Raw genomic sequence first — 16,860 nt, 5'->3', positions numbered from 1 at the left:
TTTTTATGATTTCTATCTCTTTGTTAAACTTCTCATTTTGTCTTGTGTTGTTTTCCCTATTTCGTTGAATTTTCTTTCTGTGTTTTCTTATAGTTCTTTGACTTTTCTTAAAACAGGTATTTTGAATTATTTTTCAGAGAAATCACAGATCTCCATGCCTTTCCTTTTGGTTACTGGAATATTATTGTGATCCTTTAGTGATGCCATGTTTCCTTGATTTTTCATGTTCTTTGAAATATTTCATATTTGAAGTAGCAGCCATCTCCTCCAGGCTTTATTAGCTGCCCTCAGGAGAGAAATACCTTCCATAAGTCCTGCCCGTGATTCTGAAGCTTTCTCAGACCTTCTATGGATATGTCTGATGCACTCTTCTTGCCCCCTCTGGTGGCAGAATTCTTAAGATTTATGCCTTCTTTTGATCCTGCAATGTACCAGGCCAAGTGCTGACAGCATCCCTTTGCTTTCTAAAGGGCAGATCTAAAGCTCAAGTTTGTGGTCTCTCCTTGGCATGCATGTTTGGTCTGGCTGTTTGTGTATGCTCACTAGCCATCTACCAAAGTTCACTTTTGCCTCCACTGGGAGCATGCACAAGGAGCTGGCCACAGGGTGTGTGTCAGGGTGCACGTATGAGGCATGCTGAGCACTGGGTGTACTCATGGGCCAGCTGGCAGGATATGCAGATGATGTGTCCCCAGTAGCCACGGGCAGGCTTCTTGATGGAGTCCGTGATGTAGTTAGTAGGATCCCCATCCCTTTCATGCCCTCTGAGAGTCCTATCTGCCACTCACGCAGCCTCTTCCCATCCCCTAGTCATGCAACTCATGACTCAGTACAACTTTCTAATGCATTCAAACTCTTTTTTTTTTTTTCCCTTCATTGGTATGCTGGAACTTCTCCACTGGAAACCTAGACTTCCACAAAGATTTTCTTGTCTATGGGTGATTGTCTAAGACAGTATTCTCCAGGGGCTCTCAGACAGTAGCCAAGAGGGGCTGGAGCTGGTTCATGGGCCACTGCAGGGTCCACAGCTGGGTCCAAGGTCTGTACACCTACTACCCAAAGCACAGGCAGGCGAGACTCCTCCAGGGTTCCTTCGCATATGGTCCTAGATCCCACAGTTCCCACAAAAGCACTTTTATCTGTGGATGGACACCAAATTGTTGTCGTTGGGGAGACATAGGATGAGGGACATCTTATTCATTCATGTTGCTGATGTACAATGCCTGATTCTTGGCTGTCATATACACTATGAGATAAAAACCTATAAATGACATTATTGAGACATTTGACAACATTTAAATTTTTATTGCGAATTAGATAATAATATTGTATCAATGTTAAATGTTCTTATTTTTATAACTCATTGTGGTTATGGTGGTTATGTAAGAGATGTCTTAGGGAAAAGACACCTAAATACTTAGAGGTAAATGAGCACATGTGCAACTTATTCTCACATTATGGGAGGAGGCAAGAAGAAAGAGTGAGAAAGAGAGAAAGAGAGAGAGCACAAATGATAGGATCAAAGGTAAACAATTGGAGAAACTGGGTAAAGCATATTCAGGATTTCTTGTATTATTCTTGTAACTTTTCTACAAATTTGAAATTATATAAAAATAAAACCGGCAGCATGCCTGGCAGTCATGTAGATCTATCTCTTGCTTCAATATTGTTTGGACAGAACAGACTCAGGGACTCCCCTTCTTCCAGCTTCCAACCACTCTCCAACCTCCTCTCTAGTTGCTACTTCAGGGACCATCTTTTGGCCCATCCTCTGCTTCTGGGACCAGCCAACACTGTTTTTTGTGGTTAGCTCTTTATTACCAACCATGAGCTCCCAGATTCATTGCTATTATTCCACCCAGATGGAGGCTGCCATCAACTGCATGGTCTTGAGAGCATTTGCAAAGATATGTAGGAGCGCTAGTGAAAACTCACAACAAACCATGGCAGAAAAGCTTATTTCCTTTGTTAGAAAGATTACTGCACTGGTAGACTAGGAGATTGCTGCCAAGAACAGTCTAACTCTTGTCATCAATGCCCCTAATGCTCTACTCAATCCATTTCACGTACTGCTGACAAATTTAATGTCCAGTGTTAAACAAGAATTTCCATAATTTCAATATTTATAACAAATCAGGAAAGAAACACAATATTAAAATTATATCCCAAATGAGACCTGTCAACAGCAATCTCAAAGGGATTCATTAGCTAGAGCAAATTTTTTACTATTCCTTTGCTCTAGGTAAGATAATATTGGTCAGCATTAATTTAACAAATTTAAAAAAAAAACATTTTCAAGGTGATTTATGGATTTATTGACTCATGAAACTGTGATAGGTTTTATCAGCAAAACCCTGCATCTATGCAATCTATAATTGCTTTTCAAACTGCCATAGCATTCTAAATCAAGCCCTGGTTGTTAATTAACATGTGGAAATGGGAAGATATCATTATTCTTTCTATATTCAAATTGTTTCCATTGTAGTCTGTGTTGCAATTCTACTTGAGAAAGGATTTGAAACATTCATGAATGTCTCTAAGGCTTGTAAGCAACTCATTATTTTCATACTGTAGAGAATGGAAATGTAAAAATCCTAAATCTGTAACTCCATTTTAGGACCTTGCCAAGTTTCCCCCAAGACATTATAGAATAACTTACAAATCCCTATGAAAGCAATTTCTATTACTGCAGCATTAAAGTATTCTACTGGCAGTGAACCCCATTACAAAGCTAGCATTGAATGTTGGGGGACAAGGTCCGCATATCCTTATAACAGATACCAGATAATAGACACCACGTTTTTCTAAATATAATTTATACTTCAAAAAATTTTTGTGTGTGAGGAAGATTGGCCCTGAGCTAACATTTGTGCCAATCTTCCTCTATTTTCTATGTGGGACACTGCCACTGCATGGCTTGACAAGTGGTGTAGGTCCACGCCTGGGATCCAAACCGGTGAACCCTGGGCCACCGAAGCGGAGCATGTGAAGTTAATCACTATGCCACTGGGTTGGTCCCTAAAAAACTTTTAAAGATATAACTTTACCTCTGATTATAAAAGTAATACTGAGAAAAACATTAAAACAAAGAAAATATCTATAGTTTAATGACTCAAAGATGAAAACTGACATTATTGCAAGTTTTCCCACTGTTTTCTCTACTTGAATGTATTACATGCCTACATTTTACCCACAAATTGGGATCCTACTCTATAGGCTCCTACTTTGTAAGATTTTTTTCACTTAACCATACACTGTCACCATTTTCTATGATATTAGATGTTCTTCTAAAATATTATCCTTATAGCTACATAGTTCCTACATGTTTAAAATCATAGCTTAGATTTATGGTCTAGCTGAAACTGCATGATGCTTTATTTTGATTGTTTAATTTATATGCTATGGTTCAATTTTTGGAGAAGACTTGTATTTTTAGTTATTTGAACCTAAAATATTTTCCCAAAATATTCTTTTCTAAATAGTCCATAACTTATATATCAGATTAACCTCTCATCACTTTTAGCACTTACAAAAAAATAATTTATTTTAGGGAATTTTTTAAAGTGGGTATAATTTTTCTACCCAAATAATTTGACAGAAAGCATGTACAAAACAGGCATTCCTGGCTGCTCTGTAAAGCTTTCTCTGGAGGAACAGCAAAACTCAAGTATGCAAGATTTACTTTTAGTGAAATTATCTATTGTCATTTCATGAGTAGCAAAGAAGAAATTTCTCATCCAGCATTATCCATATCATTCATGTATATCCTTAAATATAAACAACATGATTAGAAAAATCACCAGTGTATGAATAAGAAACTAGAATAGGCTTGTTTCTGAAATATTCAGAATAATTTGAAATATATTCATCTTGTCTGCTTCTGCATAATTTGTTCAAAAACATGGAATATTTTCGATTTTCGAAGTTGAAACACAACATTTGTTTTGTCAACACTTAATGAATGTATGCAGTAATTTCTGTGAGTTAAAAAAATAAAATTCAAGATACTGAATTCAAAATATTTACTATTTTTTCTTTTTTTCTGATTATTGTTATAAATACAAATGACTAAGTTTTACAAAAACACAGATTCATCAACCACACTTTGCCCAGCATTTGTGTGACTGTGTATGTGTGCATAGGAGCAATGCATGCTAACATGGTTTTATATGCTTCAACACAGAATGGAGGAGCTTGATCAACCAGTCAAAATGACATCCAGACAAATGAGTCTGTTGACATTTTCAAGGAACATATTCAGAAGTCCCCAAAAATCTCCACATTCAAGAGTAACACTATAGTATATAGTTTTCCTCAAAAATTCCTAGCAATAATAATAATAATTACAGCTAACATTTATTAATAGTAACCAGGTGCTTAGCTCAATGTGAGATACTTTATCTAGCTTTAACCTCAAAACAAGCCCCTATGGTAGAAACTATGATCATCACAAAATTGCCAGTAAATGTCATTGCCAGTAAATGACAAAATCAGATCATGAATCCAAGTATCTAGCAATAAAATATAGGCCCTTAGCCAATACATGATTAACACTGTCTGCTCTGGACTGAATTGTGTCCCCTCCCAATTTCATGTTGAAGCCCTACCCTCCAATGTGATGGTATTTGGATATGGGGCCTTTGGGAGATAATTAGGGTTAGATGAGGTTATAAAGATCGGCTGCCCTATAAGAAGAGGAAGAGATGTCTGTCTCTCTCTCTCTGCCACCCCATGCGCACACACTGAGGAAAGGCCATGTGAGCACACAGCAAGAAGGCAGCCATCTACAGGCCAGGAAGAGAGCTCTCACCAGAACCCAACCATGCTAGCACTGTGATCTAGTACTCTAGTCTCTAGAACTGTGAAAAAATAAATTTACATCTTTTAAACCACTCAGTATATGGTATTTTGTTATGGCAGCCCGAGCTGACTAAAATACCATCAAAAAGTAAAGAATGGGTTACAGTTGTGCTATTATTGATCCTCTCAAAAGTTGGGGTGGCTGGAGTCTTATTCCACCTTCTCTCCCCATATCAGCTTTCTCTAGCTCTTGGCATCTCTCTTGTTTGGAGAGTAGATAATTATTTAAAGATTGCATTACAGGGAGAGTGACATCAGCACCATGGTAGAATAAGACGTCTCTCCTTTTCGTCTCTTTTTTTAACAACTAAATTCAGCATTCATCCAGAAACAAAAGTACCTCTGTGGGAGTTGTCGGACCCAGGATTGTATGCCAATGGTCCTGGGAGGAGTCTCACCTACCTCTGCACTGGATATTATGCAGACAGATCACAGTATGGACTGCAGAACCAGCAGGAGTTTGAGAACAGGCCAAAGCCTCTCTCAGCCACAGTAAGGGAAAACCAGGAGAGTGCTGACTTGGGCAGACACCCACAGATGAGAGAGTCTTTGTAAAACTCAAGTCTTTCTAAGGAGATCTCAGCACTCTGTTGGAGCAAAAAAAAAAAAAAAAGAAAGAAAGAAAAAGAATATATATATATATGAGTTTGGATTAAGTGGAAAGGGTAAGAGGAACTTTGCCAGTGCCCTCCCTTCTCCAAGGTGGTACAGTGTGGGGCTAAACTAGATGGCAGTGACCTCTCCTATGAGAGAAAGGGAGAGGAATGGGTGAGTTCCTGGCTATTCCAGTTGTATGGGATGATTCTTGAGAAGCCTGTTTCTCTCCAGCAGCACCCAGAGTATTGAGGTGGGACCTCCATGACTGGAGGAAGGGAAGAGATCAGGAAAGAGGCAGATAAGAATATCAAAGGGTGTTAAAGGGATGCAGTTCCTGCTGACAGCATTCAGGTCTCCAGCAGGAAACCTGCCCATTGGCCACTGGGAGAACCTCACCTGAGGATCACCCCACCTGGCCCATGTGCACCTCCAGTGCCCCAAGTTCTAAACCCACATCTCTTCCCACTTTGTGGTCAGTTCCTTGTGCACACTCCCAAGCATGGTGATGAGAATGAGCTCCTGTAAATGGAGTGCACTGAGAAAATCAGACCAGGGTCTGTGGGCATGGGAGAAACCACAAACTTGAGTTGCAGTGCCACCTTCTGGAAAACAAAAGAAAGGTTTCCAGCAGCCAGCCTGGTGAGTCACAAGAACCAGAGAAGACATAAAAGCTTAAGAATTCTGCCATAAGAGGGAGCAAGAAGTGTGGAGCAGGCGTATCCCTACAAGGTTGGAGAAAGTCCCAGATATAAGAAATGACCGATGAACAATACCTCCCACCTGAAGACAAGAAGTAAAGATTTGAGGAGGTGTCTGATACTTTAAATGTAAAAACAGCAAAGCTCTGGCAAAATTACTCTTAACATATGAAGGGGAAAATAAAGACTTTCTCAGACAAACAAAAGCTGAGGGAGTTCATCACCACTATATCTGCCTTACAAGAAATGCTGAAAGGAGTTCTTCAAGCTGAAGTGAAAAGAGGCTAATCAGTAACATGAAAACATATGAAAATATACAACACTCTGGTGAAGGTAAATATACAGTCAGATTTAGAAAACTCTAACTCTGCAATATGAAAGTGTATTAACCATTTAAGTATAGTATAAAGGTTAAAAGAAAATAATATTAAAAATAACTATAGCTATTATAATTTGTTAAAGAATACACAATATAGGGGCCAGCCTGGTGGCATGGTGGTTAGGTTCATGCACTCCACTTTGGTAGCCCAGGGTTCACGGGTTTGGATCCAGGGTGCAGACCTACGAGCCACTCATCAAGCCATGCTGTGGTGGCATACCACATACAAAGTAGAGGAAGATGGACACAGATGTTAGCTCAGGGCCAATCTTCGTCACCAAAAAAAAAAAAAAAAAAGAAAGAGTACACAATATAAAAAGAAGCAATTGTGATATCAAAAACATAACAAGGGGAGTAAAAGTGTAGGGCTTTTGTATGCAATTGAAGTTAAGTTGCTATCAGCTTAAAATGGACTGTTTTATCTATGAGATGTTTTATGTAAGCCTCATGGTTACCACAAAGGAACTACCTATAGTAAATTTGCAAAACATAAAGAGAGAGGGTTTCGGAGCACACGACCATAGAAAACGACCAATTCATAAAGCTAGGCAGAAAGAGAGGGGGAAAAAAACAATGGGACTACAAAACAGCCATAAGGAAATTAATAAGATGGCATTAGTAAGTCATTACACATCAATAATAACTCCATATATAAATGGATTGAATTCACCAATCAAAAGGCACAGAGTGGCTAGATGGATTAAAAAAAACAAGACCAAACTATATGCTCCCTACAAGAACCTCTCTTCAGATTAAGGACATGCATAGGCTCAAAGTGAAGGGATGGAAAAAGATATTCCATGCAAGTGAAAACCAAAAGAATGTGGGAATAGATATACTTATATCAGACAATACAGACTTTAAACCAAAAATGGTAACAAGAGACAAAGGAGGTTATTATATAATGATAAAGGGATAAATTGATCAAGAAAATATTATAATAATAAATATATGGGCATCCAACATTGGAGCATCTAAATATATTAAGCAAATACAAAGAGATCTGAAGGGAGAAATAGACAACAATACAGTAATAATAGGGGACTTCAATACTCCACTTTCAGCAATGGATAGATCATCCAGACAGAAAATCAACAAGGAAACATTGGACTTGAACTATACATTAGACCAAGTGGACTTAGATACATATAGAACATTCCATCCATCAGGAACAGAATACACATTCTTCTCAAGTGCACATGGAACATTCTCCAGGATAGATTATACGATAGGCTACAAAAAAAGTCTTGTTAAATTCAAGAAGACTAAAGTCATACCAAGTATCTTTTCCTATCACAATGGTAAGAAACTAGAAATCAAAAAGAGGGAAGCTGGAAAATTTACAATCATGTGGATACTAAAAAACACACTCTTGAACAACCAATATGTCAAAGAAAAAATCAAAAGCAAAATCAGAAAATATCGCAAAACAAATGAAAATGAAAACACAACACAAAAAATCCTATGGTATGCTGCAAAAGCAGTTCTTAGAAGGATGTTTATAGTGATAAATGCCTATATTAAGAAAACAGAAAGATATCAAATAAACAACCTAACGTTACACCTCAAGAAACTAGAAAAAGAAGAACAAAGTAAGCCCAAAGTTTGCAGAAGGAAGGAAATCACAAAGATCAGATTGGAAATAAATAAAATAGAAAAACAACAGAAAAGATCAACAAAACTAAAAGCTGTTTTTTTGAAAAGATAAAATTGATGAACCTTTAGCTAGACTGAGAAAAAAAAGAGAAGACTCAAATAAATACAATCAAAAATTACAGAGGACACATTACAACTGGTACCACAGAACTACAAAGGATCCTAAGAGAAAACTATGGACAGTTATACACCAACAAATTGGATAACCTAGAATAAATGGATTGCAAAAAACTGAAGAGGCAGGAACACTTCCAAACTGATTTTTTGAGGCCAGAGCCAAAGCCAGGTACCAAAGCCAGATAAGGACGCTAAAAGAAAAGAAACTATAGACCAATATCCCTGATGAATACTGATGCAAAAATCCTCAACAAAATATTAGCAAACTGAATTCAACATCACATTAAAAGGATCATAAACCATGATAAAGTGGGGTTTATACCTGGGATGCAAGGATGGTTCAGCAAATGTAAATCAATAAATGTGATACACCACATTAATAAAATGAAAAATAAAAATCATATGATCATCTCAATAGATGCAGAAAAAGCATTTGACAAAATACCACATCCTTTCATGATAAAAACCCTCAAAAATTGGGTACAGAGGTACAGAAGGAACATACCGTAACATAATAAAGGCCATGAAAGGCGGGACATAGATACAGATACAACAAAGACAAAAAGTAATAAAGCACTTAGTGGCTATGTATTCCATGGGCAAATTATTTAATCTTTATAACACTTTGGTTTCATCACTTGTAAATTAGTGTTATCTAAAGTACCAATCTCATATGATTGTTGTGAAATTTGAACTGGTTTATGTATATAATGTAAAAAGAGGCCATATATGACAAACCCATAGTTAACATATCCAGTGGTGAAATGTTTCAAGCTTTTCCTCTAAGATCAGGAACAAGATAAGGATGCCCACTCTCACCACTGTTATTCAATATAGTACTGGTAATCCTAGCTAGAGCAATCAGGTAAGATAAAGAAATAAAAGGCATTCAAATAGGAAAGGAAGAAATAAAATAGTCAATACTTGAAGATGATATAATCTTACATGTAGAAAATACTAAAGACTCAACCAAAACACTGTTAGAACTAATAAACCAATTCAGTAAACTTGCAGAATATAAAATCAGCATATGGAAATCAATTGTGTTTCTATAAACTAACAACAAAATATCTGAAAAAGAAGTAAACTATCCCATTAACAATAGCATCATAAACAATAAAATACTTAGAAATAAATTTAACCAAGGAGGTGAATGATCTGTACATTGAAAACTATAAGACTTTTATGAAAGAAGCTGAAGAAGACACATATAAATGGAAAGATATCCCATGTTCATGGATCAGAAGAATTAATATTATTAAAATATCCATACTACTCAAAGCAATCTGTAGATTCAATGCAATCCTTATCAAAATTCTAATGTCATTTTTCACAGAAATAGAAAAACCTAGCCTAAAATTTGTAAAGAATCCCAAAAGACTCTGAACAGCCAAAGCAATCCTGAGAAAGAAGAAAATAGCTGGAGATATCACATTTCCTGATTCTAAACTATACTACAAAACCATAGTATTAAAACAATATAATACCGGCATAAAAATAGACACATAGAACAATAGAAAGAATAGAGAGCCCAGAAATAAACCCTCACATATATGGTCAACTAATATTTGACAAAGGAGCCAAGAATACTCAATGGGGAAAGGATAGTCTCTTCAACAAATGGTCCTGGGAAAGCTACATAACCACGTGTAGAAAAATGAAATTGGACCTCTATCTTACACCACTCACAAAAATTAACTTGAAATGGATTAAAGATTTAAACTTAAGACCTGATATCACAAAACTCCTAGAAGAAAACATAGATAAGAAGCTCCTTGACATTGACCTTGGCAATAATTTTTTGCATATGACACCAAAAATCAGAAGCAAATAATGGATAAATCAATAAGTAAGACTACATAAAACTAAAAAGCTTCTGCATAGGAAAAGAAACAGTCAACGAAAGGAAAAGACAACCTACAGAATGGGAGAAAATATTTGCAAACCCTATATGAGATAAGGGATTAATAACCAAAATATATTAAGAACAGCTAAATAAAAAAAAAAAAGAAAAAATCCAATTAAAAAAATGTGTAGAGGAACTGACTACACATTTTCCAAAGAAGACATACAAATAGCCAATAGGTACATGAAAAGATGCTCAACATCACTTATCATCATGAAGTGCAAATCAAAACACAAGATATCACCTCATACTTGTTTGAATGGCTATCATCAAGAGGAGATAACAAGTATTGGCAAGGATGTGGAGAAAAGGGAATTCTTTTGCACTGTTGATGGGAATGTAAATTGGTTCAGCACCTAAAGAAAACAGTATGGAGGTTCCTCAAAAAATTAAAAATAGAACTAACACATAATCCAGAAATGCCACTTCTGGGAATATATCCAAAGGAAATGAAAACAGGATATCAAAAAGATATCAGCACACCCACGTTTATTGCAGCCTTATTTACAATAGCCAAGATATGGAAAAAACCTAAGTGTCTGTCAATGGATGAATAGACAAAGAAGATGTAGTGTACACACACACACACACACACACACACACGCACAATGGAATATTATTCAGCCATTAGACAGAAAGAAATCCTGCTATTTGTGAAAACATGGATGGACCTTGAGGGTATTATGCTAAGTGAGATAAGCTAGACAGAAAAAGACAAATACTGAACGATATCACTTATATGTGGAATCTAAAAAGGCCAAACTCATAGAAACAGAGAGTAGAACGGTGGGGCAGGGAGTTGGGGAGACGTTGTTTAAGGGTAGAAACTTTCAACTAGTAGATAAATTCTGGAGCTCTAATGCACAGCATAATGATTATAGTCAACAATAATACTGTATTATAAACTTCAAAGTTGCTAAGAGAGTAGATTTTAATTGTTATCATAAGAAAGAATGATAATTATATGATGTTACAGGGGTTTTAGCTAAACCTATGGTGGTAATAATATTGCAATATATAAATGTATCAAATCAACTCGCTGTACACGTTAAACTTACACAATGTTATATGTCAATCATATCTCAATTCAAAACAAAAGATTTCATTACAATACCATGTGATTGTGTGATTCCGTTCTTGCCATAATCTTAGAATATTTCAGTATCCATATCAATGACCCTTCTATCATACCTTCTAGCAGTCTTGAGCCTTCTTAACTCCAGTGATTTTCCATATCATTTCATCATCCATTTGACCTGAACCATCTCAGAAGTCTTAATCTTTAGTATCTGCTTCCTGACCTCAATCACTTATCCTTTTATTTATCTCATTACCCTATTCCTTCTTCACTTAGTTAACCACACAGACATCTCCAGTCTCCTTATTCTCTATTTTCTTTCAGTTTATGAGCTTCTTCTCTGTCCCTCCTTTACTTCTATATCAATTCTAGACCTCCTGATAAACCATTGCTCTCTGACCAGCACCTTCAGTCCCTTATCCTCAGATGCTTTCACATCATATAACCAGCAAAACTTCAAACCTGATCAATGTTACCAAACATATTCCTTGCCATGAGACCTGGCAGGCTGAACAGTGTAGAAGAGAACCATACAACTCGGCAGGCCAGCACCATGTCAAATACATTTTTTTCCTATACTAGCTGGGGGCTGAGTATTGACAGTCAATTATTTTACTTGTCTTTATTCACCATACTCTTTCATCTCCCTCTCATGTTACTACTCACTTCCTGCCCTTGTCACCCTCTGCAGTTGTGTTTTCCTCTTATTTAATCATGAAAATTGAGGCTAACACCTTTACCTGTGCCCTTAGCTTCATCTCTTCTTAATTCCTGTTGCCCCTTAGTCCTAGCCCCATCACTTACTTACCCCTCTTTTTCTGTATCTTCAACCACTTCATTCTCTCTCTCTCTCTCTCCTGACATTAAAAACGTCAGTCTATGAAATTTCTAAAACTTTTCTCTTTCCTCTCCCCAAAATAATAAAAATGTAATTTTATATCATGTCCCCTTCTAGCTATCATTCAGTCTCTCATGAAACTTTTGAGAGTTTAATTTATACCTCCTTTTATGACTTCGCCACTTTATTTTACACCTTATTGTATTGCATCTGGATTCTATGCTTCACAGTGTTTTGATTCAGGTTATCAGTAGGTTCCTTATCTCAAATCCAAAGACATTTTTCATGCCTTCTCTTATTAAACCTCATTTCTGCATTTGACACTGATGATTCTCCTTTACTTCTTGAAATGTTCTACTCTCTTGGCCTTCATAACATCACACATTGACTTCATACTACCCAGTTTTTCCTTCTAGTTCTTTTTGGTAGGCTCTTCTTCCTTCTTCCATCCCTTAAATGTAGGTGCTTAACAGGGTTCAGTCTTTGCCCAATGTTCTTATTTATTTTTTTTTTTTTGCTGAGGAAGACCAGCCCTGAGCTAACATCTATTGCTAATCTTCCTCATTTTTTGCTTGCTGAAGATTAGCCATGGGATAACATCTGTGCCAATCTTCCTCTACTTTATACGTGGGTCGCTGCCACAGCATGGCTGCAGATGAGTGGTGTAGGTCCACACCTGGGACCTGAATGTGTGAACCCGGGTCGCCGAAGCGGAACATGTCAAACTTAATCACTATGCCATGGGACTGGCCCCTGCCCAATGTTCTTTTTATTCTGCTGTCTTATAAGAAATCTCATCAAACTCTTTGGCTTCAACTCCAACTATATGCTAATATCTTCCAGGCTTCTGTTGGCCTGCTGGATATTTCTACCTATATCAAGCTTTTATTATACTTTTAGTCCCATATCCATTGACAACAACTAAGCCTCCTAACTTTTATGTTTCCTTCTCACCCACCATCCATTTAGCCACCAATTTCTGAACATTCTGTCTTCTAAATGTGTCTCAAATCTACCTCCTCTTCTCCATCCCTATTAATGCCATGATCTATTTAATGATATCATTGTCTCTTGCCTAGATATGAGCAAAGCCCAAAATGATCTTACCTTGATACTGCTATAATTTGAGCTTAGTCATGCGGAGCCAATAAAATGTTTTCAAAAGGAAAGTGACATGATAAGATTAGCATTATAGAAAAAAAAACACATGATGCCTACACTGTGGAGAATGGAAGGTTAAGGGCAGGAGGAGCAGCTAAGGGTTTGTTGTAACCTAGGTGAGAGATGAGAACCTACACTAAAACATTGAGGGTAGGAATTGAGAGCAGGGGATAGATTAAAAATATATTTAAGAGAAAATGGTTAGGAAATGGTGATTGATAGAAGACATGAACTAAAGCAATTTCCCTGTTGTTAATCCTTCAGGGAATTAACCATTATGCTCTCTTAGTTTTTGCCCATTTCTACCACATGCCATGTACTCACCAGTATATTCCCATCCTACCTCTCATTCTTACAAATCATTTTTCCAATTTAGATATAATCAACTCAATACCTCACTCTCCAAATACAATCTCACTTCCCCTCAATATATCCATATCCATCAAATCTGCTATTTAAATCACTCTTTTAATAGGAATTTAACATTTTACATATAGCAGGTAATATGGAGGAAAAAAGATGCAATAGGTATCATCTCTCAGCTCCTAGAGGTTACAAGCAAGGGCATTGATCACTTCACACATAAGACTTCTCTCAGACAATCATTTTTCTCTGACCATGCTGAATTCTCTCCACATTTTGGTTTGCTATCTCCCTAATATTCCTATGAAGAAAGTAACAACATGAATGCTATCACATTCCTTTTCTGCTCATGTACCAAAGCAATACCCTCTATTGAGTATTTACATTGTGCCTGGCACAAGTGTTTTATGTTATCTTAATTAAAACTTAAAAACTCCTACAAGATGGATATTATTTTCTCCACGTGAAAAAATGTGCTAACCAAAGCACAGAGAGATGAAGTAAATTGCCAATGTCATATAATTAGTAAGTGCCATTGGTGTGAATTTGAACCCAAATATTAATTATTTCTGTCTACTTACTCCAAGTGGTTAAATGATCCTTTTATTTGTGGTTTAGGGGGTTGATAAAGAAGACGGGGCAGATTTGAGAAATAGAATTGCAGTATTAAATATGATCATTTCCAAGTCTACATTGGACTGCTTTAGAATACCAAGTAATTAAAATACATTATACTTCTAATAAATATTGTCTTAATTTTGTTTCTTGGAATTAAATAGTTTTATAATTTTTATACAAAAATGAACGCAATTTTTGTTTCTCTTTTCTGTTCTTCTCTTTTTCTTTTAGTTATGGGATGTGCAATTCTTTCAAGGAATCCTAAATATTTATGTTTCCAATTGTTCTAATTCTTCAACAGTTAGCTTTTTTGTGCACAATGAACATGTCTGTCCTTTCACACTTAATGCGGATTTGTGTTATAAAAATGAAGCTCTGTCTTAACATAATTGCTGAAGTATCTGGTAATTGTAGGTAGTTTATGAACCTATCTTAAGAGTTGGCATTTTTATTGATTATTGTAATTATCTTTAATAACAAGTTAATTACTCCTAGGGCACACATGATATTTGGATATGTGCTCATTTCAAAAAATTAAATCATCATCACATCTTAGAGTTTTAAAAAAACTTTTGGGTCAACTAACCAAACTTAACTTTTAAAATAATCTCTATTCAAAACATACATATATGACCTAGACCACCACCAGCAAAACACAAAATTAAGGACATTTTCGAATAGTAGTCATGGGAGAGAAAAGCCACTTTTTTAATTTACGTAAAAACAAAATAACTATCTCAATAACGCTTAGTAATAAGAGCACTCACCAAATGCCAAGTACTCTTATAAGTGCTTACATGTATGAACTCATGTAATCCTGGATGAAGATATTATTATTACTCCCATTTTATAGATGATGAAACTGAGGTGCAGAGAGGTGAAATAAATCTGCCTAAGGTCACACAACTAGTTAATGGCAGAGCTAGGTTTCAAATTCAGGCATTCTGACTACAGACCCCAGGGCTCGCTCTTCTTTAATCTGGTAATAAATCATCAGAACATTTGTTCAGTGATGGAGTTTGACCTTTCTACATAGATTTTCATCTTCTCTCTAGTTTTGATTCATTTTTTGGATAGTACTAGGAAGGCCACAGGACTTTGTAGCCAGATTATTCTAATTGACAGGAACAAAAAATATAGGATGCCTGTCATTTACTCACAGAATATCTATGTTTTACACTTTGTTGGAATTTTTGTTTTTTGAAGAATATATTTATTCTTACCATTGGAAATGCACAGCTTCAGGTGTGAGTGAAATCAGCCTCGGTCATTCTGTTACATTCAATGTTTGAAAAGAATATGCATCATTTCTTCAGTCAGCTGGATTTCTTTCCATAACGATATGCTGCATTGATCAGCTCTGAGAATATTTATAACCCATCTCATTTTAATAGGACTATTAATACTCCTGATGTTTCAACAAACAGCATTAATCGTTTTAGTGTTGACATATTGACAAATGATTTGATATGTGGAAAAGAAAAATATAATCAAAGACAACCAAATTATATCTTCCAGCTGCTCATGGGAGAAAATAATGTTAACATAATTTAAAGTTTCAAAGAGGATTAACAACCATGCTGGTGAGAATGTAACCAACAAAAACAATCCAGTCATAAGTTAGCAGTAGATACTGGCAGTAAAACAAGATGTTCCAGTTAAGAATATTATATCATCCTAGAATGAAGCATTAATCTTAAATTTGTGGAATTGAAGGCATAATTCTGAAGCTTTACTTATCTCATTGGTTTGGTTTGCAAAGGTGATAGTTTAGTTTGTCAGGGAGAGCTTTTGTGAGGATTTTATAGGTTAAGAATCCTCAACAAATGATTGCATCCTACAGTACAACTGTGATGAACATCTCTAGAATTTGCTTTACATAACATTATGAATAGAATAGATGACATAAATGATAGACATGGATTTAATTTTATGAAACAAAGCACACTGTAAAATATAATCAGAGGATATAATTTAACCCTTATATGTACGCATAGAAGAATTTACACATTCTTTCTATGCAAATTAAGGATACTAATTTTAATATATAGTAAGTTTGATACATCAAATGAAAGTGTTGCTTCAAAATAAAACTTATTCCAACCCTATTGCTAGTGCTCAGAATGGGTTTGGAATTCATCATTTGGAATTTTCTTGGAAGCCAGCTGAAAGCAACTTGAGAAACTTATCTAAGTAATTATTGCACTTTGCTTTTTACCAAAATATTTGTCAATCTCACACTTATTAGAGTACTTTACATTATTTTTTAGTTTTTAGTTTTAAAAAAATCTTATCCACCTGCAAATGATGGGGAGTAATAAAAAAATGGTGACTGGTGCATGGAAGATGCTAAATTAGTGTTTCTTGGGTAAATGAATGTGAGACACAGGCTCTAGAGATAACTGCAAGAATGAAGCTTCATGAATTATTTGAGCAGTAGCTTCATCACTGAAATAAGTTTATGTTCTCCCATGTGGACTACTTAGAAGGAGATGACACTTATTTGGATGGATGAGTTCAAATCTTCACATTATATAATCAATCACCTTATTTTTAAGTCACACTTCATATATCCAGAGTTTAACTTCT

This window comes from Diceros bicornis, chromosome X (assembly GCF_020826845.1).
Source record: "Diceros bicornis minor isolate mBicDic1 chromosome X, mDicBic1.mat.cur, whole genome shotgun sequence".
NCBI lineage: Eukaryota > Metazoa > Chordata > Mammalia > Perissodactyla > Rhinocerotidae > Diceros > Diceros bicornis.
The sequence above is the reverse complement of the archived record's forward strand: the minus strand, read 5'-3'. Positions refer to the sequence as shown.